This window comes from Cervus canadensis, chromosome 2, assembly GCF_019320065.1.
Source record: "Cervus canadensis isolate Bull #8, Minnesota chromosome 2, ASM1932006v1, whole genome shotgun sequence".
In the NCBI taxonomy this organism is placed as follows: domain Eukaryota; kingdom Metazoa; phylum Chordata; class Mammalia; order Artiodactyla; family Cervidae; genus Cervus; species Cervus canadensis.
The window spans coordinates 63,577,815-63,601,145 of record NC_057387.1 but is presented as its reverse complement, the minus strand read 5'-3'; the positions used below and the strand labels follow the sequence as shown (position 1 = coordinate 63,601,145).

General features: G+C 42.1%; 1 protein-coding gene and 1 non-coding gene across 4 annotated transcripts in view; both read left to right on the top strand.

Moving 5' to 3' along the window:
* The window catches only part of AK5 (adenylate kinase 5), a 257,931-nt gene that overhangs the window by 199,421 nt on the left and 35,179 nt on the right, over positions 1 to 23,331 (top strand). The window lies entirely within an intron of this gene.
* Positions 14,304 to 14,376, top strand: TRNAG-CCC. The gene has a single exon. It is a non-coding gene; the product is annotated as a tRNA-Gly (tRNA).

The window sequence follows — 23,331 nt, the reverse complement described above, 5'->3', positions numbered from 1 at the left end:
AAACTGGCAATTTCTTTCTTTCTTTCTTTCACTGTGAGTTTATGGTGGTGAAGAATACTAGAACGATTGGCTTTTATTGGCACCGCAGGTTTACAGCCAGCGCTTTTTCACCATCAGAGAAAAGCAAATAACCTCTTAGTGTTGTAATGAAAACAGGGGACCAGAGTTTGTGGACCACACTTTGAGAACCCTACGGTTAATTGGATTTGGGGAGCGTTGTTGAGCAGCTATATGAAACCCTAGACTTAGGGTTTGGAAGATCTTGCAGGAAAATAGTCCCTTGTGCCTTGTTTTCACTTGTCCTTTGAAAAGCAAATAACCTTACAAATGGGAGGAAATGGTCAGGGAAAAGGGGTGCATCTACTGAAAGTCCCCATTTCTCTGGGCTCCTGTGGGTCTGGAAAGGTTCTGAACGTTTCTCTGTACCCAGTGGTGCAAGGGAGGCCTGAAAGGAAAGTGTGGATGCTTGTTAGAACTGGGAAAGAGGAAATCATCAAAAGGTCCAGCAGGAGACTCCAGAGCAGGGGCTGAATGGAAGAAAGAGGGGACACACCTCAGGGACCGACAGTACTGGCAATATAGGACTAGAGGAAAAGTAAAGAAAACCCTCCAGATGGGAGACAGTCCTAACTTGGAGACTGAACTTTGAGCTTGTCTAAGTCCACTTGGGCTGTTATAACAACATACCATAGACTAAAAAGCAGAAACTTATTTCTCACTGATCTAGAGACAGGAAATCCGAGATCAGACCATCAACGGATTCAGGGACTGGCAAGAACCCATCTCCTGGTTCCTATACATCCATCTTTTCACAGTGTCCTTACATGGTGGAAGGGGCTAGGGAGCTCTCTGTGGCCTCCGAGCCACAAGGGAAGCCCCAAATAATAGATAATAGTTTAACTGTGATTATTGTTGTTAAGTCCCTAAGTCATGTCTGACTCTAAATTATTCACCTCTTCATTATGTTATGTTGTTGGGTTATAACATAATGCTTATTAACTTATTAGTTTGTAATATAATGTGTGCTCAGTCCTGTCTAACTCTTTGCAGTCCCATGGACTGTAGTCCAACAGGCTCCTCTGTCCATGGAATATTCCAGGCAAAAATATTGGAGTGAGTTGCCATTTCCTCCTCCAGGGGGACTTCCTGACCCAGACATTGAATCCACGTCCCTTGCATCTCCTGCTTGGCAAGTGGATTCTTTACCACTAATCCTATTCACAGGGCTTCTCTGGTGGTTCAATGGTAAAGAATCTGCCTGCCAATCCAGGAGATGTGGGTTAGATCCCTGGGTTAGGAAGGTCCCCTGGAGAAAGAAATGGAAACCTACTCCAGTATTCTTGCCTGGAAAATCCCATGGAGAGAGGAGCCCAGCAGGCTATAGTCCTTGGGATCACGAAAGAGTCAGACAAGACTTAGCAACTAAACAACAATCCTATTCGCGAAGGCTCCACCCTCATGACCTCAACACCTCCCAAAGTCCCCACCTCCTAATACCATCACATGGGCCTTTAGGATTTAACATAGGAGTTGGGAGGAGGACACAAAGAACTGAACTTTCAGGATTTCTGACTATCAGAAATCACTGGGTTAGACTTAGAAAACTCACACTTGGTTGAGTTTCCACTATGAAGAAAAAACAGGCAACTCATGAGCTAGGCTGGGTTCACACAGAGAAATATTCCCATGTGACTCCAAGGCCCGGCTGCCCTAACTGGGAGAGATCATGCCATTCTAGATGTGATCGCCACAGCTCTTTCTCCCCTGAAGGGGCCCAGGTGAGTGTTGACACTCACTCTGACCAACACCTATATTTCCAAAGTCCAGGCCATTCAAGATGGGAGTAATGGAAGAGAAGCATTGGGCCACTTTCCCAGACAACCTCAGGTGCATTTACACACCAAAGGATATCTTTCTAATGTTGGAGAAATGCAGGCATTGTGTGCTGACAATGGACCTACTTAATTATATAAACCTTTTCACTGCCAAAAACTCTAAGTATGGTTTGACTAGAACAAAGCACTTTCTTCACATCAATGAAAAAGACCTCTGAGTGCCCCATCTGTGTCTCTCCCAGGTATGTGAAATTCCATTGTTTTGTAAAAGCACTTTTTAAATTTTACTTTTTTAATTGGAGTATAATTGCTTCACAATGTTGTATTAGTTCCTGCAGGACAATGGCGTGAATCCGCTATATGTAAACATGTCCCCTCCCTCCTGAGCCTCCCTCCTGCACCCTCACCCCTCATCCCTCCCTCTGGGTCGTCACTGAGCACCAAGCTGAGCTCCTGGTGTTACACAGTAGCTTCCTACCAGCTAATGTTTTACACATGATAGTGCATAGAAGTCAATGCTACTCTCTCAATCCATCTCACCCTCTCGTTCCCCCTCTGTGTTCACAAGCCCATTCTCTATGTCTGCATCTCTATTTCTGCCCTGTAAATAGGTTTATCAGTAGCATTTTTGGAGATTCTGTACATATGCAGTAATATACAACATTTATTTTTCTCTTTCTGACTTACTTTACTCTGTATGACAGACTCTAGGTTCATCCACATCACTACAAATGACCCAATTTCATTTCTTTTTATGGCTGAGTAATATTCCACTGTACATATGTACCACATCTTCTTTATCCATCATCTGTCAATGGAAATTTAGGTTGTTTCCATGTCCTGGCTATTGTAAATAATGCTGCAGTTAACACTGGGGTACATGTGTCTTTTTGAATTACGGCTTTCTCAGGGTATATGCCCAGGAGTCAGATTGCTGGGTCACATGGCAGTTTGGTTCCTAGTTTTTTAAGAAATCTCCATAGTGTTCTCCATAGCGGTCGTATCCATTTACATTCCCACCAACTGTGCAAGAAGTTCCCTTTTCTCCGCATCCTCTCCAGCATTTATTGTTTGTAGATTTTTTGATGATGGCCATTCTGACCAGTGTGAGGTGATACCTAATGAAATTCTGTATTAGCTTCAAAAAAGAAAGCAATTTGAACCCATAACATTATTTGAATCATTGCCAAACCCCTCCCAAAGCACAATGATTTCAGAATATACATTGTGTCTTTTACATATTGTGAGTATCTTTTTGTGAGTCCCATGAAAACTGTTTTAGAAGGCCAAGGGCAACAAGTAGCAAATATTTGAGGATTTGGTGCTGGTTGGACCTGAGGAAGCTTGGTGCTTCTGGGGTTTTTTTCTGTTTTAGATGGAGCACCTTGACTCCATATTAATCTCAAACAATGATTCACTATGGAGGTGAAAGAAAAAATAGCCTAAGCTAAATGATACACAGACTTTAAGGGGGTTGCTTAAACTCCCCTAACAATAAATCTGCTCCCTTGCCACTATATTAAATTCTTCCATTAGGTATATATGTATTGTGGGGTTACTTTCATTAGTTCATTTGACATATTTTTTGAGTTTCTGCTATATATCAACAAAATGATAAACTTAAGCTTACAAAGATGAGAGACAAGGCTTCCTAGTCTAAAGGAGCTTGTGTTGTAGAAAGGTGACAAAGAAATAACACTGCTTGGTACTTGCAATGGCAGAAGCATAGGTGATGGAGAGAAAGACAAAGTGGGGATGATGGGGTGGAGAGGGAACATCAGAACTGTGTCCTGAGGGAGAAAAGGAATTGGCCAAGAGCAAGTGGGAAAAAAACTTGGGATGGGCCTACGGCACAGAGAGGGAACAAGTGTGCAAGAGGGAGCCCCAGGGGTGAGGGGGTGGAAATTGGCAAGAGATGCCATTCAAGGAGATAAGGAATGTGGGAAGAAGTGGCTTTGGGCGAGTCATAAAGAGTTCAGTTCAAACATTTCGAAATTGAGATGCTACTGGGACATCCAGAAGTAATGTCCATTAAACGAGAGGTTTTTGAGATCTGGTACCCAGAATGCAAGTTCTGGCTGTAGATAGAGACATGGAATTCAGCAGGACGGCAATGTTAGGTGAGGCCATGTATGCAGGAGAGATCACCCAGTGGGCTTGAGTAGAGGGAGGCTAGAGGAAATTTGAGATCTGGAGGCTTGGAAATACCTGTGCCAGAGCCAGAGAATGAAAGAGAAGAAAGCAGAAAACAAGAGCAAATGGTGTCATAGAAGGCAAGGGAGGAGATACTTTTCCATCCAGGAAACTTTCAATAAAATATAATGAGGGGACTTCCCTGTTGGTCCATTGACCATGTCCCCCTGTGCCCTCTTCTATTCACGGCCCCCTGCAAAGAATGTCATAGATATTTTTGAACTTTATATAAATGGAATCACACTGTATTAGTTTTTATCTGTTTTCTTTCAATATATCATTTTAATGACCACATACTATTTCTTTGTATTGCTATATCATAATGTATTCAGTCTAATGTCATGCATTTTACTAAAATTTTTTTAATTAACTAAATACTATGGGGACTTTCCTGGCAGTCCAGTGGAAGACTGGACTCTGCCCTTCCAGCACAGGAGGCACAGGTTAGACCCCCTGACTGAGGAACTAAGATCCCACGTGCTACACAGCACAACCAAAAAAATAAAATTTAAAAATAAAAAAAATTTTTAATTAAAATAAAATAAAAATATTGTGAATATCTATGTAATAAAACCATTATTTTTCCTCTTAGGATAAATCCACTGACCTGAAAACTTTTAAGACTTTTTATTTATATTACCAAATTGCCCTCTAGAAATGTTGCACCAACTTTATATTCTCATCACAGTTTGGAAAATGTCCAATTTCCACAGTATGGCCCACAATTGAACACAAAACCCCAGATGTAATCCAACTAAATTTATCCACGATAAATGTCCCTACCTGTCTTAAATATCCTTACTTCCTTTTACAGTACAAAAATAGACCCCAAGCACAAATAGTCTCCAAGTTCTCTGATAAAGACAAAAAAAGAGTGGTAGTGTTGGAAATGACCTTGGAATTTATCTAGTGCAACAAGTGCATTTTCAGCTAAGACTACAAAAGCCCAAAGAGGAGAAATATCAAAGCAGACATATTTCCAATGAAAACCAAACCAGAAAATCATGTGTAGGAAAAAAAAGTGCAAAGAAACAAAACAAAATGCATTTTGGGCAACTACATTTGGATAGTGATACTATGGGAGATTTTTCATTTTCTCACTTTTCTGAGTTGTCTAAATCTTCAATAAGGAGCATGTGTTTCTTATACAATAGAGAAAAATGACTTTATATAAGAGAAGGAAAAAAACAGAGAAGAGAAGCTGAGTTTATAAATTGCATATTATAGTCATTAAATGCATGTCTAGTGTCATAATGTGAAAGGGTTACAAGATAGGGGGAAAGGTGGCTTGATAAGTTTAAGAAGATTTTGGAAGAAGAGTATTCTGGAAGAGTACGAAGTCCAAGAATTCATAAACGCAGCAAGCAGAGCCTGAGGAAGCAACTGTTAAAAGGCACCAGTCTGTAAGTGTGATGAGTTGTGTCTGGAATAGGCCATGGATGTCGCTCTGTAGTGGCATTTACTCATGAGCAGTTTGGAAATCTTGTCTCTGTTTGGATGAGGCGAGGTTGGGGTGCTATGAGTTGTAGGAGCATCATAGGATGTAAATGTTTAGGAATCACCTTCACAGAGCCTGTGACTTCCTCTCCCCCAAGACCTGAGCCTTCCTTGTCTACATAAGAGGCAGAGTCATGGAATCCAGTTTCAGAGTCTTATCTTAATTAGACATTTCACATGTCTCGCTAAGGCTGTGATGGTTTTAGCTGAATGAATCACAGAATCACAAACTATTAGAGTTGTCAGAACAGAGATGAAATTATGTCTCCCAAAAGTCTCTAAGCTAATAACTGGTGGGCCCTGATAGAGTTGCCAGATTTAATCAATAAAAATATTTAATCAAAAAAAAATCAACAAAAAATAAAAAATTTATTTAATCAATAAAAATCAATAAAAAATAATCAAAAAAAATTAAAAAATTTGGGTTTTAGATAAGCAATGATCATGTTTAGTGTAACTGGAGAGTCTGTGTTTCACCTGGCAACCATACTAGTCCATGATGAAAACCCACTGCCTGGTGACTGAAGACTGTGCAGTTCTCTTCTGAAAGCAGGCCAGTCTGATTCCCAGAATGGCCTTACATATGAGGGCCTATAGAGCTTAGTGGCCACCGAGGTCAACCTGGCCCTTGGGGATAGTTTTTTCATCTGTATAAAAGTTACAAATAGCACCTGCTTCACATCGTTGTTGTGAAGATTTAATGAATTATTACAAACAAAACATATAGGAAAGATACTTATTAGGGTCAAATATCAAACACTGTGAACTAAATACCTTTATCTGAACAGTCTGCAGTCACCTCTTCAACTTGTCGCTGACCCACTCCATTGGTATGAAATAGGCTCACAGTCCGGTACCCAGTATCTCCAGCTTGATGCAGAGGAAACTAAAAAAATCCCTCATCTGCAACAGAAGGGATGGCACCGATTTTGATAAGGCAGTGAGGATTCTTATTAACCATTATAGCAAATGTTTGGAAAACTCAGCAGTGGCCACAGGACTGGAAAAGGCCAGTTTTCATTTGAAACCCAAAGAAGAGCAATGACAAAAAATGTTCAAACTATCACACAATTGCACTCATCTCACACACTAGCAAAGTAATGCTCAAAATTCTCCATGCCAGGCTAAAGTCAGAATTTCATGTGAACCATGAAATTCCAGATGTTCAAGCTGGATTTAGAAAAGGCAGAGGAACCAGAGGTCAAATTGCCAATATCCATTGGATCATCGAAAAAGCAAAAGAATTCCAGAAAAACATCTACTTCTGCTTTATTGATTATGCCAAGGCCTTTGATTGTGTAGATCACAACAAATTGTGGAAAATTCTTCAAGAAATGGGAATACCAGACCACCTTACCTGCCTCTTGAGAAATCTGCATGCAGGTCAGGAAGCAACAGTTAGAACTGGGCGTGGAACAACAGACTGGTCCCAAACTGGGAAAGGAGTACATCAAGGCTGTATGTTGTCACCCTGCTTTTTTAACTTCTATGCTGAGTACATCATGAGAAACGCTGGGCTGGATGAAGCACAAGCTGGAATCAAGATTGCCAGGAGAAATATCAATAACCTCAGATATGCAGATGACACCACCCTTATGGCAGAAAGTGAAGAAGAGCCTCTTGATGAAAGTGAAAGAGGAGAGTGAAAAAGCTGGCTCAAAACTCAACATTCAAAAAACTAAGATCATGGCATCTGATAGCATCACTCCATGGCAAATAGATGGGGAAATAATGGAAACAGTGAGAGACTTTATTTTTGGGGCTCCCAAATCACTGCCGATGGTGACTGCAGCCATGAAATTAAAAGACGCTCACTCCTTGGAGGAAAAGTTATGACCAACCTAAACAGCATATTAAAAAACAGAGACATTATTTTGCCAACAAAGGTCCATCTAGTCAAGGCTATGGTTTTTCCAGTAGGCATGTATGGATGTGAGAGTTGGACCATAAAGAAAGCTGAGCACCAAAGAATTGATGCTATTGAACTGTGGTGTTGGAGAAGACTCTTGAGAGTCGCTTGGACTGCAAGGAGATTAAACCAGACAATCCTAAAGGAAATCAGTACTGAATGTTCATTGGAAGGACTGATGTTGAAGCTGAAACTCCAGTACTTTGGCCACCTGATGCAAAGAACTGACTCATTGGAAAAGACCCTGATGTTGGGTAAAACTGAAGGCAGAAGGAGAAGAGGACAACAGAGGATGAGATGGTTGGATAGCATCGCTGACTCAATGGACAAATTTGAGCAAGCTCTGGGAGTTGGTGATGGACCAGGAAGCCTGGCGTGCTGCAGTCCATGGGGTCGCAAAGAGTTGGACGTGACTGAGCGACTGAACTAAACTGAACTGAACTGATAGCAAATATTCACTCATGATAGAATCATTATCTACACAGTATTACATTGTAAATATTAAAAGAAAGATCAACATTACAGACTCCCTGCAGTGACCACTGGGGTATTTACAGCAAATTGCCTTCCTTAGATTATCTAATCCAGAAATTCAAAACAAGCTAACAATCAGAATGACCTGGGGAATTTTTTTGAAGATCTTTTTCGTTATGAAAATATTTCAAACATTCAGCAAAGCTGAAAGAATTTTATAATGAATGCTTGTAAACTCACAGTCTGGATTTTACCATTAACATTTACAATAACTGTTTTATCAGTTATCTGTCCCTCTATCCATCCCTTTACCCATCCCTTTATACATCCTTTTTTCCTTACACATACTGCCAGGATCTATATAATTCCCCTGGAGAACTTTCTAAAACTGTAAATTTCAAGGCCTCAACCCCAGAGGTTCATAAAACTACTCTGTACAGTAGAGAAAAATGATTTTATATAAAAGGAGGAAAAAATAGAGAGGAGAAGTTCAGTTTATTGCCTATTATAAATTGCCTATTATAATCATTTAATGCATGCCTAAGATCATGGTGTGACAGGGAATACTGATTCAGGAGCTTTTTCAACCTCCTCAGGTGATTCTGATGCACAGTGAAGTTCGGCAGCGTATCAGTCAGAAGAAGCCAGGTTATGCTGTTGAAGCTAGGTTATGCTGTAGTAACAAGTAAGCTGTTCTAAAAACCTCTGAATTATAGAGTGATAAAGATGTTTCTTCTTTTTTGTCTTCTTCCTCCACCTCTTCTTCTTCTTGTTCTGGACTAATGCTACATGTCTTGCCTGGGCTTCACTCTGGTAACCATGTTAATTGATCCCCTGATATTCAAAATATTGCTAGTATTACAGCAAGGTGAAAAGATATACAGTAAACCACGTATATTGGCCACAAAACCCTCTGCCTAAATGTGACACATATCCACCTCTGCCTACATTTCACTGGCACTTGGGCACTTTTGACACATTATTGGCCAGAGGTTTATTAATGCATCTTTTCTTACTCAAAATTTATTGACTGGAGACCTTTCACTATCACTTATGTAAATCACCAGCCACAGATGTTATTAATAGTTTCTGCAAAAATCCATATGAGTTGAGTTTAAAAGGTGAGGATAAGTAGTATTTCCTCACAGAGAAGAACTATTGAAAAGAAGCTGTAATATTTAGAAACATAATGTAAAATGCAGATGTTTCCAGAAAAATATCTGCCTCTGTTTCATTGACTACGCCAAAGCCTCTGACTGCGTGGATCATAATAAACCATGGAAAGCTCTTAAAGAGATGGGAATACCAGACCATCTTACCTGTCTCCTGAGAAACCTGTATGTGGGTCAAGGAGCAACAGTTAGAACTCTGTATGGAACAAATGATTGGTTCGAGACTAAGAAAGGAGTATTTCAGGACTGTCTGCTATCACCCTGTTTGCTTAATCTATACACTGAGCACTTCATGAGAAATGCCAGACTGGATGAGTTCCAAGCTGGAATCAAGATAGGCGGGAGAAACATCAACAACCTCAGATGTGCAGATGATATCACTCTAATGGCAGAAAGCAAAAAGGAGCTAAAGAGCCACTTGATAAGAGTGAAGGAGGAAAGTGAAAGAGCCAGCTTAAACTAAATATTAAAAAAAAAAACTAAGATTGTGGCATCCAGCCCCATTACTTCATGGCAAGTAGAGAGGGAAAAAGTGGAAGTAGTGACAGATTTCCTCCTCTTGGGCCCTAAAATCACTGCAGATGGTGACTGCAACCATAAAATCAGAAGATGTTTGCTTCTTGGCAGGAAAGCTGTGGCAAACCTAGGCAGTGTGTTGAAAAGCAGAGAGATTACCCTGCTGACGAAGTTCCGTATAGTCAAGGCCGTGGTCTTCCCAGTGGTCATAAACAGCAGTGAGGGCTGAACTGTAAAGGAGGTAGAGCATTGAAGAACTGATACCTTCCAACTGTGGTCCTGGAGAAAACTCCTGAGAGTCCCTTGGACAGCAAGGAGATCAAACCAGTCAGTCTTAAGGGAGATCAACCCTGAATACTCTTTGGAAGGGCTGATGCTGAAGCTGAAACTCCAGTATTTTGGTCATCTGATGTGAACAGCTGACTCATTGGAAAAGTCCCTGATGCTGGGAAAGATTGAGGGCAGAAGGAGAAGGGGGTGTCAGAGGATGAGATGACCGCATGGCATCACTGATGCAATGGACAAGGAGATGGGCAAACTTTGAGAGATGGTGAGGGAGAGGGAGGCCTGGTGTGCTGCAGTCCCTCGAAGAGTGGGACATGATTGGGCAACTGAACAAAACAATGATGTAAAATAGCACTGAAAACCACTAATTTAATAGAGACTCTGATTTACAGACAAGGAAGCTAGCATCTGAGGATACAGAGTGACTCTCCCAAGGTTACCCTGCTACTTCAAACCAGAAATGGTCTAGAACCAAGGTCTCCTGACTCCCAATGTTATGTTCAAGGCTACCTCCCTGAAGCTCAATAATTTAATAACTATACACCAGGTATTGATAAATAAGGCACAGTCCTTCTTAACAAAAACTGCTTCTTGGCCTTTTGGCTAAGATCACATGTAGTATGGGGGTTCCCTCATAGCTCAGTGGTAAAGAATCTACCTGGCAATACTGGAGATGCAAGAGAAACAGGTCCAATCCCTGGGTCAGGAAGATCTCCTAGAGTAGGAAATGGCTACCCATTCGAGTTAATATCCAGAAGATGTTAAGAAGAGGTGGCAAGAATATGCAGAAGAACTATACAAAAAAGATCTTCACGACACAAATAATCACGATGGTGTGATCACTCACCTAGAGCCAGACATCCTGGAATGCTAAGTCAAGTGGGCCTTAGAAAGCATCACTACGAACAAAGCTAGTGGAGGTGATGGAATTCCAGTTGAGCTATTTCAAATTCTAAAAGATGATGCTGTGAAAGTGCTGCACTCAATATGCCAGCAAATTTGGAAAACTCAGCAGTGGCCAAAGGACTGGAAAAGGTCAGTTTTCATTCCAATCCCAGAGAAGGGCAATGCCAAAGAATGCTCAAACTACCTCACAATTGCACTCATCTCACATGCTAGTAAAGTAATGCTCAAAATTCTCCGAGCCAGGCTTCAACAGTATGTGAACCATGAACTTCCAGATGTTCAAGCTCGATTTAGAAAAGGCAGAGGAACTAGAGATCAAATTGCCAACATCTACTGGATCATCAAAAAAGCAAGAGAGTTCCAGAAAAACATCTACCTCTTCTTTATTGACTATGCTAAAGCCTTTGACTGTGTGGACCACAACAAACTGGAAAATTCTTCAAGAGATGGACATACCAGACCACCTGACCTGCCTCTTGAGAAATCTGTATGCAGGTCAAAAATCAACAGTTAGAACTGGACATGGAACAACAAACTGATTCCAAATAGGAAAAGGAGTATGTCAAGGCTGTATATTGTCACCCTGCTTATTTAACTTATATGCAGAGTACATCATGAGAAACGCTGGGCTGAATGAAGCACAAGCTGGAGTCAAGATTGCCGGGAGAAATATCAATAACCTCAGATATGCAGATGACACCACCCTTATGGCAGAAAGGGAAGAAGAACTAAAGAGCCTCTTGATGAAAGTGAAAGAGGAGAGTGAAAAAGTTGGCTTAAAGCTTAACATTCAGAAAACTAAGATCATGGCATCTGGTCCCATCACTTCATGGCAAATAGATGGGGAAACAGTGGAAACAGCGACAGACTTTATTTTGGGGGTCTCCAAAATCACTGCAGATGGTGATTGAAGCCATGAAATTAAAAGACACTTACTCCTTGAAAGAAAAGTTATGACCAACCTAGACAGCATATTAAAAAACAGAGGCATTACTTTGCCAACAAGGGTTTGTCTAGTCAAAGCTATGGTTTTTCCAGTAGTCATGTATGGATGTGAGAGTTGGACTATAAAGAAAGCTGAGCACCAAAGAATTGATGCTTTTGAACTGTGGTGTTGGAGAAGACTCTTGAGAGTCCCTTGGGCTGCAAGGAGATCCAACCAGTCCATCCTAAAGGAGATCAGTCCTGGGTGTTCATTGGAAGGACTGATGCTGACACTGAAACTCCAATACTTTGGCCACCTGATGTGAAGAACTGACTCATTTGAAAAGACCCTGATGCTGGGAAAGATTGCAGGCAGGAGGAAAAGGAGATAACAGAGGATAAGATGGTTGGATGGCATCACCGACTCAATGGATGTGAGTCTGAGTAAACTCCAGGAGTTGGTGATGGACAGGGAAGCCTGGCGTGCTGCAGTCCATGGGGTTGCAAAGAGTCGGACATAACTGAGGGACTGAACTAAACTGAACTGACCCATTTCAGTACCTTTGCCTGAAAATGTCCATGGACAGAGGAGCCTGGAGGGCTACTGTCCATGAGGTCACAAAGAATCAGACATGACTGAGTGAATGAGCACACTCACACTCCTGTCAAGAAATTCCCAGTCCCAGGACTTAGGGTTAAGACTCTGCACTTCCAGTGCAAGGTGGGAGTGGGTTCGATCCCTCATTAGGGAACTAGGATCCCACATGCCAAGCCCACAACTCAGAAGATGAGAAAAAGATGCAACAACTTCGAGTTTATTAGACTTTCAGTTAAAAACAAAAAAGTGAAAAAGTTCCCTGTCCCATGTGAGATTCTTTCACATAGTCTTCGGCTGACTCTATCAGCAGGCATGCTTCATCGTATTTGGCAAATAACTTGAAGCATCAATGTGTTTCAGAACTAATAGAGGTACTGTCTTTGAGGATAAAGTTCTGTTTTTCTTAATTGTTTTTGGTCAGAGAGAGCCAATTCCCAGCTACCCTACTGAAACTCAGCATGATGACACACAGCTCACCCCAGATACAGGATGTTTAAGTGATTCATGGGCCACAATAGTTGAGGATCGTTCCTAGGGCATCGTCATTTCATGATCTGATGGCAGAATGGCTTTTCTCCGAAAGAAATCATTCAGTTACAAAAGCCCAAACCCAACCTTGAAGCCTGTTTTCATTTAGAGAGAAGGAAATATTTCAAGAGGCAGAAATCTGATAACTTTTTTTTTCTTAAAATGACTTTTTTTTCTGATAGATTTTTAAACAACTTTGAGGACTATCTAAAAATAAGATAGTTTGATTCACAAAAGACATTTGAAACCTTCACAGGCTATAACTGTGAAGACTATCCATCTTTAAAGATGCTAAAATTGTACTGCAGTATAAAAATGCTGTATGTAATCTTTGTAAAAAGCATGGAACGTTAGAGCTGGTAGTACTTCTAAGCATCACTAACATGAGCTGCCTTGTTTTACAGATGATAATCATGATGTTTATTGAGTGTTTCACCATGCCAGCTACTGGTCCAGGCAATTTATTTGCATTATCACATTTTGTCCTCACAGCCAGTAGGCATTATCTGTTTTGTAACTGAAGAGGCTGATGCTCAGAGAGGACAAGTGACTCCGTTAAAGTCATCTCACCCGATAAAGGTCTAGGGTGTGAACCTAGAACTTGAGTCCTTTGATCCAGAGCTCCTTTAGTGTGAAAAGGAGTATAGTTGTCACTGTCATGGGGCCACAGGTCTCCTAGACATCAATTCATCAACAATTGCCTGTGATGCTTCCCAAAGTTCCCTGGGGACACCAACATAAATGAAGCAATTTCTGCTCTCTGTAAGCTTCTATCTGGCAAAGAAAAGGAGAGAACATGGGCAAATTATGTGTCTGGAAGTCACAGGAAAAGAGATTTTTAAGCTGTTTATCAGCGATGTTAAATGCTACTAAAGAATCAAAAACAGTAAAGACTAGAAGAGGATCATTGAATAATATGACAATTATGCAATTACTGTTGAACTCTATTTTTTTTATATTTGTTTACTTAGGCCACGCCTAGTCTTAGTTATGGTGCTTGGGCTTTGGTGTCCCTCGTCGTGTTGGAATCTTAGTTTCCTGACCAGGGATCAAACCTGAGTCCCCTAGCAATGAAAGGCAGTTTCTTCACCACTGGACCACCAGGGAAGTTCTTACTGTTGAACTTTAAAAGATCAATTTCAGAGAGTAATAAGAGGAGAAAATAGCTTGCAAGAGGCTAGGGAGTCAATAAAAGAGGAAGAAATTGAAATGGGCAGTTTCAGGCTACTGGAAAAAAAAAAGAGGAAAGAATGTAGAGACAACTAGAAGATACAGACAATGGTGGAAATGTTTTTATTTGGGTTGGGAAGAACTAAGTATGCTGCTTACGGAAGAGATAGTGCTAACAGAGTAGTAAATTTAATGTGGACAAGAAAGAGTTTTTGGAGCTGGCAGGAGGAGAGGATCCATTCATCATTAAATTATGTACTATTTCAGCCATTGTTAAAAAGTAGACACCTGAGACATCCCTGGTGGTCCAGTGGTTGTGACTCTGCACTCCCAATGCAGGGGGCCTGGGTTCAATCCCTGGCTGGGGAACTAGATCCCACATGATGCAACTGAGAGTCCAAGTGCCACCACTAAGACCCAGTGCAGCCATGTAAATAAACACATAAAAAATAACATTTACAAAGAAAAAAAAGTGGATGACTTATTATAAATACAGTAGACATTTGTGTTTCAAGCACTATGTTGGGGGCACTGTGGTAAGCAAAGTATACTCATGTTCTATAGAGTCTAATATGGAAGACAGACTTTAAGTAAACTGTAGATAGATAGATGGTTACTATATCCTATGAAAACACTATGACAGAAAATGCCGAAATGCTACAAGAGGCAAAGCAGAAAAGTTAGCCTTAGAGCTAACTAATTGTTGGCATGCATGCTGTCATTTCAGTCATGTCCAACTTTTGCTACCCAATGGACTATAGCCTGCCAGGTTCCTCTGTCTGTGGGATTGTCCAGGCAAGAATACTGGAGTGGTTGCCATGCCCTCCTCCAGGGGATCTTCCCAACCCAGGAATCAAACCCACATCTCTTAATGTCTCCTGAAGTGGCAGGTGGGTTCTTTACCACTGGCAACACCTAGGAAGCCCAAATAGTTGTATAATATCTTCCAAATGAGAGATAGGAGAGATGGAGAACAAAGGATAAAGATACACATTTTGAAAATGTTGAGGAAAGAAGATAATCTTCACCTTAATAGTGAATAATAGAAGGACTCAAATGCCTATTAAAAGTGAGGAGACTGAAAATATGTTTGAGGATTTGAGGACAATGGGGAAATATATTAGAATCTATCTGTGGACATCAAATTTGGTATCAGCAAAAGAGGGATATATCTATTAAGAAACATTAAGAACTTTTAAGAAGTTAGATAGAAACCCAGTTGGCTCTGACCTTCTTGGGGAATTCTTAGCAACCCAGAGCAGATGCAAGTCAAGTAAATGGTAGGTTGGGCAGAGAGCAGGCTGATGGTTCTCATCACAGTCACAACAGAATTCAAAGGGTGTAAAACATTCAGAGTTACGAGAATGGGTCTGGAACCCAGCTGGTCAGGAAATGGAGCCCCAAGGGAACAGAGCAACTCGCTGAGGTCACAGTGAGATCAGAGGACAAGTTGAGAAGTCAAAGTATTAGTCATTCAGTCATGTCCCCATGGATTGTAGCCTGCCAGGCTCCTCTTTCTATGAAATTCTCGAGGCAAGAATACTAGAGTGGATTGCCATTCCCTTCTCCAGGGGATCTTCCTGATTCAGGGACTGAACCTGAGTCTCCTGCTTTGCAGGCAGATTCTTTACCATCTGAGCCACCAGGGAAACAATCAGAGGTTAAGGGAAAAGAGACAGAGAGAACAAGATGTGAGCAGGGTGGGAGGACAGATCCAAGCAATGATGCACTTCTAGGTTCAGCCACATCAAAGAGGAGCTAAAATTGGGGTAGTAATGAGGGCCAGTGGTGCTGAAGAGGTTTAAAGAACCTTGAGGCTGGGATGAGATGGGAATTAAGGCCTAAAGAACATTGGTTATGACACTAGAACCTGTGGAATGCTGTCCTCTCTGCTTTGCCTTGAAAAAATAAATGTTATGAGCTTTCCAAACCAGATACATATATTTGGACATGTACAGCCATATATATATGTATATGTATACATATATGTGTGTGTATGTGTAAACACACACACTATTATATATATTAATTTCCTGTAAGTGGTCTGGGCATCTCAGATTGATGGCTAGTCCCCATCCTTGTTGTTGGATTATGTTTGATTCCAACTTTGATGTGGATGAAGCCCTGCAGATGTAACTCAGGAAGAGCTAAAAAGATGAGTGACCTCTTCTTGTTATTGTTGTTGTTGTTAGTTGCTAAGTCATGTCCGACTCCTTGCAACACCATGAACTGCTAGGCCTCCCTGTCCCTCTCTATCTCCCAGAGTTTGTCCAAGTCCATGTCCATTGAGTCAATGATTCTATCCAACCGTCTCATCCTCTGCTACTCTCTTCTCCTCTTGCCTTCAATCTTCCCCAGCATCAGGGTCTTTTCCAGTGAGTCAGCTTTTTGCATCAGGTGGCCAGAGTATTGGAGCCTCGGCTTCATCATCAGTCCTTCCAATGAATGTTCAGTTTTGATTTCCTTCAGGATTGACTGGGTTGATCTCCTTGCTATCCTACAGTTACCAGGATACAATAAAATCTCAACCAGGGACACCATTGCCTGCTTTCAGTTCAATTCAGTTCAGTCACTCAGTCATGTCCAACTCTTTGCGACCCCATGAATTGCAGCATGCCAGGCCTCCCTGTCCATCACCAACTCCCGGAGTTTACTCAAACTCATGCCCATTGAGTCGGTGATGCCATTCAGCCATCTCATCCTCTGTCGTCCCATTCTCCTCCTGCCCCCAACCCCTTCCAGCGTCAGGGTCTTTTCCAATGAGTCAACTCTTCGCATGAGGTGGCCAAAGTATTGGAGTTTCAGCTTCAGCATCAGTCCTTCCAATGAACACCCAGGACTGATCTCCTTCAGGATGGACTGGTTGGATCTCCTTGCAGTCCAAGGGACTCTCAAGAGTCTTCTCCAACACCATAGTTCAAAAAGCAGCAATTTTTCAGCGCTCAGCTTTCTTCACAGTCCAACTCTCACATCCATACATGACCACTGGAAAATCCATAGCCTTGACCAGACGGACCTTTGTTGGCAAAGTAATGTCTCTGCTTTTTAATATGCTGTCTAGGTTGGTCATAACTTTCCTTCCAAGGAGTAAGCGTCTTTTAATTTCATGGCTACAGTCACCATCTGCAGTGATTTTGCAGCCCAGAAAAGTAAAGTCTGACACTGTTTCCACTGTCTCCCCATCAATTTGCCATGAGGTGATGGGACCAGATGCCATGATCTTAGTTTTCTGAACATTGCCTGCTTTACACCATTACTATTCAAAAGATTGTTAAGTATAATAGAAACTACGTCCATGCATTTGTTTGTATTTGGGATTCAGCTAATTATAAACCTGTTCAGCTAATTACAAATAGCTGAGAAAAGAAAAGAAGCTAAAGGCAAAGGAGAAAAGGAAAGACATACCCATTTGAATGCAGAATTCCAAAGAATAGCAAGGAGAGGTAAGAGACTTCCTCAGTGATCAATGCAAAGAAATAGACGAAAACAATAGAATGGGAAAGACCAGAGAGCTCTTCAAGAAAATTAGATACCAAGGGACCATTTCATGTAAAGATGGGCACAACAAAGGACAGAAACAGTACGGACCTAAGAGAAGCAGAAGATAGTAAGAAGAGGTAGCAAGAATACACAGAACTGTACCAAAAAAAAGATCTTCATGACCCAGATAACCATGATGGTGTGATCACCCACCTAGAGCCAGACATCCTGGAATGCAAAGCCAAGTGGGCCAGCTGAGCTGCTTCAAGTCCTAAAAGATGATGTTGTGAAAGTGCCACACTCAATATGCCAGCAAATATAGAAAACTAAGCAGTGACCACAGGACTGGAAAAAGTCAGTTTTCATTCCAATCCCAAAGAAGGGCAATGCCAAAAAATGTTCAAACTATCACACAATTGCACTCATCTCACACACTAGTAAAGTAATGCTCAAAATTCTCCAAGCCAACCTTCAACAGTATGTGAACCGTGAAACTTCTAGGTGTTCAAGCTGGATTTAGGAAAGGCAGAAGAACCAGAGATCAAATTGCCAACATCTATTGGAACATCAAAAAAGCAAGAGAATTCCAGAAAAACATCTACTTCTGCTTTATTGACTATGCCAAAGCCTTTGATTGTGTAGATCACAACAAATTGTGGGAAATTTTTCAAGAGATGGGAATACCAGACCACCTTACCTGCCTCCTGAGAAATCTGTATGCAGGTCAAGAATCAACAGTTAGAACTGGACATGGAACAACAGGCTGGTCCCAAACTAGGAAAGGAGTACGTCAAGGCTGTATATTGTCACCCTGCTTTTTTAACTTATATGCGGAGGACATTATGAGAAATGCCAGGCTGGATGAAGCAATTGAAACAGTGAGTGACTTTATTTTCTTGGTCTCCAAAATCACTGCAGATGGTAACTGCAGCCTTGAAATTAAAAGATTTTTGTTCCTTGGAAGAAAAACTATGACCAATCTAGACAGTATGTTAAAAAGCAGAGCCATTGCTTTCCTGACAAAGGTCCATCTAGTCAAGGCTATCGTCTTTCCAGTAGTCATGTATGGTTGTAAGAGTGGGACTATAAAGAAAGCTGAGTGCCGAAGAATTTATGCTTTTGAATTGCGGTGTTGAAGACTCTTGAGAGTCCCTTGGACTGCAAAAAAGGAGATCCAATCAATCAATCTTAAAGGAAATCAATCCTGAATATTCATTGGAAGGCCTGATGCTGAAGCTGAAGCTCCAATACTTTGGCCACCTAATGTGAAGAACTGACTCATTGGAAAAGACCCTGATGCTGGGAAAGATTAAAGGCAGGAGGAGAAGGGGACAACAGGATGAGAGGGTTGAATGGCATCACCGACTCAATGAACATGAGTTTGAGTAAGCTCTGGGAGTTGGTCACAGACAGGGAAGTCTAGTGTGCTGCAGTCCGTGAGGTCGCAAAGAGTTGGACACGACTGACCGACTGTATTGAACTGAACTAATGATCACCCTGATATCATCATTCACTTTCTTCCTGAACACAGAATAGGCTCTAACACACCAGATTTGCCATTTCATTCTTTTCATCCTAAAGCCAAGCACCCTGCAAAGGCGCTTAGGAGGCAGGTCTTCTCCTGCAGGGAACCCCACTAATGAATGCAGGAGGTGTCCCCTGAGAGTATTGCCCCTGAAGATAGAAAGCACCCCGGAGAAGGTGGCTGAGGTGGACATGCTGGCGTGATGCAGCTTGTTTCAGCCCTACAGAATACCAGGCACCCAGGAGGAGGCAGGAAAGAGAGTCCCCCGTGGGCCGGCGGCTCCAGGTCTCCCGCAGGCCCTCCCCTTCCTCAGTGCAGCGTTGTGTTGTTGGTGTGTGAGTCACTCAGCCGTGTCAGCCCTTCGTGATCCCACGGACTGTAGCCCACCAGGCTCCTCTGTCCATGGGATTTTCCAGGCAAGAATACTGGAGTGGGTTGCCACTTCCTCCTCCAGGGGATCTTTGGGACCCAGAGATCAAACCCATGGCTCCTGTGTCTCCTGCATTGGCAGGCAAGTTCTTTACCCACTGAGCCCCTGCGGAAGCGGCAGGGATACGCTGTGCTGTGAAGTGGAGGCTCACAGCATTTGCACTTCTCACAATATAGCACCTTTGGCCTCACGTGGAAAAAATTTTAAATTACATTGGTGGTTGAGAATAAAGATTTTTCACCTTTTCTTTTTTTAAAGTGTTGACAGACGCTTTTAAAATGGAACCTCCTACCCCAGGCTGCCTTCGTGAATCACACCAAGCAATATTGTGCATCCGTTTGTTCAGGGATTAAGCCTGAATAACGATACAGGAAAAATCAGTGGGATGACAATAAATGTGACAGCTCCCCATCTCCTGTCAGTCATCTCAGGAGAGAATGCAGCCCACTTGTTCAGATATGTGAAAATCACTTCAGAAGAGTTTTCCTCATGTAACAAATTATCCTGGAAGGATATCAAGGCTCCATAGTTTTTTATGTCAATGCATTAAGTGAAGGCCTCAAAGAAATGTCAGTGACACCCTATGAAAATTCCTACATCTGCCAGCAGTTTTGGTGCCTTCGCGGCAGTGATAAAAATCACTTTGTTCCCTGGTTTGGAGCCGCGGGAAAAATCAAACCATTGTGGAGATTACTTAAAATTCCACTGTGCCTGCCCCATTTGCCCAAAGAATGTTAAGAATTTGCAGCTGTTGCTCCCACGAAAGGTTTCTAACTGGAGCAGCGGCTGCTGTTTCACACACAGCTGTGGTTAATTTGAGCTGAAGATGTTTTAATTGCCTTTGTGTCAAGATTTATTAAATAACATTTGAGAGGAACAAAAATTATAATAGTCATATTAGGAGAATGCTGAAGGAAGAAAATAATTGAAACGTAGCATTTTTGCCCTGTAAGCCAAGGCTGAAAATATCTTTTTCCACATGACTGGCTTCCAGCCATCCTCAAGAAAGAGTCTGTAGGTAAATCCAGCTACAGAAGCCCTCGTGGCTGCTGCCAGAGCATAGCCCTTTGTTTCCCTCCCTCCTTTTATGGAAGCACTTCTGCCCAGAGTGGCCCTCCCTTGTTCCCACACTCCATTCCTGTTATCGCAGGAGACAGGAGTCATGGTGCTTGGAGCAAACATAGCATCAGCTGGCAATCAGCCTCTCCTGCTAAGTGGTCTGCATTATTTTTGCGAGCCTCTGTAATTGCTGTTTTCCTGGTACATCTCGGCCACCATGGCAATACAGCGAGCGCTCTGAACCCTTCCCGTTTGGTCGAGAGCAGCTCTACAAATGAGCAGAAGTCAAAGCGTGGACGTTGCCTGGATTCGCTGCCAAGGCAAAAGAGCGAGAGTGAGAGGCGCTTCCACTAATGAGGGACCACAAGTGCTGCCCCTCAAGAGGTTTGTTGCCAGTTGTTCCGAGAAAGGAGTTTTGAAGGTGAAGAGAGGCCAGACAGGAAAATTACAGGACAAGTTGTAAGTGCTCACTACCATGCTAAAACCTCAATCATGTTTTACATTTTGGTGTTACATATTTCCTTTTAACTGGGAAATCCTCCAAGCATTAAGAAGCACCTAATGGCAACCCACTCCAGTATTCTTGCCTGCAGAATCCCCTGGACAGAGGAGCCTGGCGGGCTACAGTCCCCGGGATCGCAAAGAGTCGGACAGAGGAGCCTGGCGGGCTACAGTCCCCGGGATCGCAAAGAGTCGGACACGACTTCACTCACTTCACCATGGCCAGGTACTGTGTAGATGCTGTGGGGCAGAAGGTCTAGTGGGAGACCTAGACCAAGTGTGAGACAGGCCAAGGGCACCCGAGTGGGGGTTACATCACTCACCCCAGGAGAGGCGACGTGGACAGCTGATTCCTGCTGGAAGGGGGAAACATTGGATCCAGACCCACGGGATGAAGAGAATCTTGATAGAGTGGAAAGTGGAAGCCATCGAGGCTGAGGATGGGACGAGCAAAAGCACATTGGAAAACTATATCTTGATGCCTATGGTTCCATTGATGCAATTATCTCACAATGACAAAATTATATACAGATTTAGTGGTTGCCAGAGGTTAAGGATGTGTGTGTAGAGAGAAGTGGGTGTGGTTATAAAAGGATAGCATAAGGGACTCCGGCACTGACAGGAATGTTTTACTTCTGTATTACATCAGTGCTAATATTCTGGTTGTGATATTGTGATGTGATGTAGTTGTACAAAATGTCACCACTAGGGAAAATGGTAAAGGATTCATGGGATCTCTCTATATTACTCTTACAAATGTGAATCTGCAAATTATCTCACAGTTAGAAAAGCGGTTTTTTTTTTAAGTATGTCTTGATGAAAGGACAGTCTGTGGTTGGACAGGACAATGTTGGGTGAGGATAAGAAATGTAGAAAAAAGTTGGAGAGGCTGAATGGAACTAGCTCCTAGAAGCTACAAATGCCACTCTAAGGAGTTGGAGAAAGGGAAGCCACAGAATGCTCTGCAGCTGGGAAGTGGCATGCTTTTCAGGCAAATCATCCTGCTCGTGGGTCTGCTGGACCCCAAAGCCTCACCCTTTGCCCCACACAGAGGCAGGATGCCTTCTGTACACTAAGAGCGTGAGGACCTGAAACGTGGCAGGTAAACCTGGGCACAGCAGACAAAAAAGGAGGGAACACCTCTGAGAGCCAGAGTTCAGGCTTCAAATCCTAGACTTGCTACTTACTTACTCATGCCACCTAAGGCAGTCAACTTCTTTGTGACTCTACTTCCCCATCTGTAAAATGGGAATAATACCAATGTCTGCCTCTCTTAAGATTATTTAAAATTAATACACATAAAGTACTTAGAACAGTGACCAGTACAGTAAGCACTTGGCAAAAGTTAGCTATTAATATTTTTTAAGGCGTAAAATCTTGCAACTTAGCAACTAGTTGAACTTGGTGGGGGAGACAACGAAAGAATCAGGATGTAATGTTCACCAAAGGAATATGGGAGATCATGAGTATTAGTAGCTAGAAAACAATAGAAAAATTCATGTTGAGGGACATTCTGTAAAATAACTATGTATAATCTTCCAAAGTGTCAGTGAAATACAGAGGAAATGGCCCATATGGAAGAAGACCAGAAAGACATGACAACTAAAGGCAGCACATGATTCTGAACTTGATCCATTGGCTCCAGAGGACATTATTGAGATGATTGGGACAATTCCATTGACATGTGAATAAGGTCCAAAGATGCAGTTATGTAGGAGGATGTGCTTGGCTCCTGGTCTGGAGGAAATGATGTTAAAGTGTTCTGTAACGATGAGGCATCAGGTTGGCAGCTGATTCTCAAATGTTTCAGACAGTTCTTTGTACTCATAACTCTTCTGTAACTTTATGATTATTTAAAAATGAAAACGATTTTTTTCTTTTTAAATCTTCTTTAAATTTCTAATTGAAGGATAATTATAATATTGTATTGGTTTCTGCCACATATCAACATGGATCAGCCATAGAAATACATAGGTCCACCCCCTCTTGAACCTCCCTCCCATCTTCCTCCCCATCCCTCCCTTCTGGATTGTCACAAAGCCCCTGTTCCTGAGTCATACAGCCAATTCTCACGGCTATCTATTTTCTGTATGTTAGTGTATGTGTTTCCATGCTACACTCTCCATTCATTCCACCCTCTCCTTTTCAGCACCCGCCATGTCCATAAGTCTGTTCTCTATGTCTTTGTCTCCATTGCTGCCCTGCGCATAGGTTCATCAGTACCATCTTTCTAGATTCCATATATATGCATTAATATATGACATTTGTGAAAACAATTTTTTATTGAAGTAGAGTTGATACACGTTGTGCTAGTTTCAAGCATACAGCA